This window comes from Populus euphratica, unplaced genomic scaffold (genome assembly GCF_000495115.2).
Source record: "Populus euphratica unplaced genomic scaffold, PopEup_1.0 scaffold442.1, whole genome shotgun sequence".
In the NCBI taxonomy this organism is placed as follows: Eukaryota; Viridiplantae; Streptophyta; class Magnoliopsida; order Malpighiales; family Salicaceae; genus Populus; species Populus euphratica.
Window position 1 is genome coordinate 203973 of NW_011500222.1, and position 4929 is coordinate 208901.

Sequence of the window (4929 nt, forward strand, 5' to 3'; positions counted from 1 at the left end):
TTTCATTTATGTGATAGGCCTTCATTAAAAATAGACATTTACCACAATTTATAGGTATCTTATATTATTAGATACATTATTATAAAACATATTTTAGTTAAGGAGTTATTGATACTTCAAGTGCAAAATGATGATATAAAATCATGATAAAAATGCACTTTTAAGTACTAATCACTTTTGTAGGTATTAGTTTTTATGAAAAAGTATCTTCATAGGGAAGATCAACGATGTGTTGTTTTCTTTTCCAGAAAGCATTAGGTGAGTCTGAACAGATCTGTTGTTCAATCTTATTTTGTAAATCAACGACTTTCTTTTGTAAATTAGGGTGTCATAGTTGTTTGGTTATGCAACAAAAAGAAACATGGTTTTGTAAATTATGTAAATGGAATTGTTTTCCATGAATTAATGCATTGATATGATAAGTGTGTATAAAGCATACCTTAATTAAATTTAAATTTCTAGTCTTAGACTTCTCTAAGAATGGGAAAACAAGTTTGATGTTGTTGATTTTGGAAGTAATACAATTATGATGTTCTTGGTATGGAGTGATCATGTCAATAAATAGAGTGCCAAGAATGATGGTATGATTAATATCTTTTGTAACAATAAGAAATATTTTAAGAGAAATGCCTTTGTTGAAAACAGAGGCTTGAGTTTTTCCGGCAATATGTAATTTTGAATTATTAGCAACAGAGAGTTTTTTAGAAGTATTTTGTAAAAATTGTTTTGGAACCACTCCTTCTTTGATACAATTCAAATTTGTACCTATTTTAAATAAGACAATGGTGTCAAGTTTGAAATCATCTAAGAAAATAAGAGTAATCCTAATTAAATATTTTTGGAAAGATATTTGTGTTAATACTTTTAGGAAATCATCTGGAATATGCTCAATATTTATAAGTGTAAATGGTAATGCATAAGATTCAATGGTTTGGTCTTCTGTATCAGACTCAGTATCGGACTGGTTTTTTATTTTTGATAGAAGATGTTATAGTATGGCAGAGTCTTTTTGTTGGGCTTGTTTGAAAGATTGTAATTTAGATTTGAGGGTTTTTATCTCAAAATATAACTCTGGAATACTAACTGTGGTTTTGGATTTCTTTTTGTTAAGGATCTTTGTAAGATCATAGGTGTTGGTGCTGGTAGAGGGTAATATAAAGTGATTTGGAGGGTTAAATGATAGAGGGTGCTCTGGTTGGTTGAAGTCTCTTAATAATTTTTCCAAGTAGGTTTTTTAAAGATGAGGATCATCAAGTCTTTTGATTGCCTTAAGAATGAATTCCTAGTTTTGGGTCAAGACGTTGATTTATTTGGAATTTATAGAGGTATCTGAAGTAGCGCTGGTAGTTGCTATTTCATCGATTTGAAATTTTTCTTTAGAAGTGTTTGAAGGAGAGTGATCAATGTCTGTAGCTTCAATGTAAAGGTTTTGTATTTGGTTGATGGTATCTTCATCTTTTTGGAGTTCATGAAGTTTGGTACTGACTTTGCAAAAACGGGATATATGTCCTTTCTGGTTATATTTGTAACTGGTAATGGTTTTGTATTTGGTTAATGATATGTTTTGTATTGGAAAGGGTGTTATTAGTAGATAATTTGTAAAGGGCTGCCTTTACAGTCTAGTTATTATGGGTTAGTTGGATATTTCTCAAAGATGAATGTTCAGACTTAATTGTAGGTCCACTGGTGAGATTCCATACAGGAGTTTTTCATCTAGATGTGACTGGGCATGCATGTTTAATAGATGCAAAAGGATATACAATGTGATGTTCAGATGTATAATATAATTTGAACCAATCAAAAAATAAAATCTATATTTTATGTAACTCAATTAAATTATAAAATTAGTTTTGTATCTCATTTCTATATTGGAGAAAGTTTTGAAAAAACCAAATTCATTTTGTAGAGCTAAAGGTAGAATAAAAATCTTTTTTGAATAGAGTTTTGTCAAGAATAAAATATTTTTTTGAAGTCAAAATATTCAGCTCGTTTTGGATATTCTTAGTAATAGCTGAAAAAATTGGTGAAGTTGGAGAAGATGGTTGTTCAAGGTTTATGTAGACAGGTTTTGGTATATTTGTAGTATACTCTGTATTTTGAAAGTTGAGAGAAGGGATGTCGGATGTAGATTTTCTTAGAGGATTTTCATGATAAAGGATATCAATGATAGAAGGGATTTTGGAAATTCTTCATATATATATATATATATATATATATATATATATATATATGTCTTGAGTTAAAATTTCAAAAAGATTGGAGTTTTGTAAGCTTTCTAATAAAGGGTTGAAGTTGTTATCCGTAATTTTATATGTATTTCTTGATGAGATCTATAATGGTTTTTCTTTGAAAAAGGTGCGATCTTTATATCTTATTACTCAACTTGATATTTTTAATGAGTTGCATGAATCACATGTGTTTACTAAGATTGATTTGAAAATTGATATAATTCCCAAATATTAAAATTAAACTAAAAGAGAAAAAAAGGTAATTTGTTTTATTTATTATGGTATTAATTTTCTTTTTTTAATATTAGAAATATATATTATTCATAAATCCTGATATTGAAAATAAATAAATGTTTTTTTTTATTTTTAAAGTGTAGGTTAAGTTCTAACAGATATTTATAAATTATTTGTAAAATTTATTAATTTATTTTTCTTAAAAAATATAAAGAAAAACATGTTTTTATTTTACAAAAACAAAAACATGAAAAGTATCTTTAAATTTAGCTATATGCATTAATAATAATAATAATAATAATAATAAACCAACGTCCATGCAAAATTTATTAGCCCCTTTCACAAACACAAACCAAATTAAAGACCTCAACTTTAATATGAATCCATATATCTAAAAGCCCGTATGAATTTGATCCATTGAAAAAAAAAAACTTGAGAAAAAAAGATCAGCTTACATCAAGAAAATTTACCCAAAAAATGACGGGATTAAATAACAAGCATGACCCAAATCTTTCAAAGTCAATAAAGCATAATTCAATAACACAAACCACGTGACAAAATTTTCTTTTGATAGATCAAAGTTGTGAAAAACAAGAAACTTTGCCCACGATTCATATCATTATTTCTCCATATTCTCCAGACAAATCATAAATCATGTAAACTAGAAACCATATCACAAGTTCAACAAAAATTAATTTCAAATCAACAATGTTCCAAATTCTCTAGCTTAATTTATGGCTTTTCAAGAACAAAAAACCTACTTTAAATTAAATTATTAGATAAACATATCCATGTTAAAATATATAAAAAGATAAAAACATAATTAGTAAACCTTGAGTACGAGACTTCAACATTAATTTACCCACAACAACACTTTAAAAAGCATTACTAGTTCAGTATTTGTGACATAACAACAAAACATTATAATATCATTACAATAAAGCAATTAATTATACAATTTTATTCAAAATCTAACAAATCACTTCGCACTTATTCTAATCAAAGACATGTTAAATAATGTTCAGGTTTGTACTCAATCAATCTACCTTCTAGATTGGCTAGATGTGATCAAAACCTATTGAAAGCTAATGATACTCTATGTGTGGCACATATAGTACATTGCTGAAAGCACTCAGTCACAAACACTACCTGCTGGTATAATTAATACTATGTATAATTTTATGTTTTAAAAGTATTTATAAAAAAATATTTTTTTTACTTCAAATTAATATATTTTTAGTATTTTTAAATTATTATGATATTATATCAAAAAAAAATTTAAAAAATAAAAATAATAATATTTTGATATATTTTTTAATAAAAAATATTTTAAAAAATAATTGTAATCACACTTTCAAACAGACTCTAAATAACACGTGTATTGGTGGATCATGAGCTACTCTTCTTCAAACTTGCTGGGTGGTGTATTCTACTTTTGCCTGTAGCCATATAATTTATTTTTGACCTTTTTTTTTCTTTTTTAAAGTGTAAAAGTATTTGTTTTATAAAATATTTTTTAATTTAAAAATATATTAAAATAATATATTTTATTTTTTAAATTCATTTTTGATAGTAGAACACTAATAAAATCTAGAAAAATATAAAAATTGATTTTAAAACTAAAAATATTAAAACAATTGAACCATAATGTCAACATTTATCTTGTTACTCCTAGTGTTGCTAGTGTTTACTACCATAGCTGAAAAAGATAGTAAGGGTCGTATGGCTATCGTAGAAAGTGGAGAGTCATAAGGCTAGTTGTGATAGTTGTTATTATAGGGTTGATGGAGGATTTCAGATTATTAAGGGAAGGCGGGAGGGTGATTTTGGTTGGGCTGGTGACTAGTTGGTGTTGCGGTAAACTTAATTAATTACAGACCTACTGTCAACCACCACCACCTGTTGCCTCTCAATTTATGTATAAATAAGCTGTTAAGTTTGTGTTATCAAGTGTGGAAAAGAGTAGAGAGAAACACAAGAAAGAAAGAGAGGGTTGATTAGTAATTAAAAGTGCATTTTCATCAAGGTTTTATATCATCATTTTGCATTTAAAGTGTCAATAATTCCTTAACTAGAGCATGTTTTACAATAACAAGTCTGATAATATATGATACCTTTAATTTATAGTAAATGCTCATTTTAAATGTAGGTATTCTCATAATTTAAAGAATTGATTGTTATGAATAACTATTGGAAATGAAAGGATAAAGAAAAGGCTAAGCTTACAAAGGAGATGCCGATTCACTTCAAATTCGAACACTATTCAGTCATTATATCATATCTAGAGCTATAGATCTTGGATTTCAGATTAATTTATATGGATGGAAAGATAAGAAATAGGCCAACAACTTTCATGTGGAAAGACCTAAAGTTTTCATTTTTAAATTCAAAGTTTGGCCACAAAAGAGAAGTTCGAATCTATCATGCAATCCAGCCCAAATACTGCTATGAGTTTTACTCATAACCG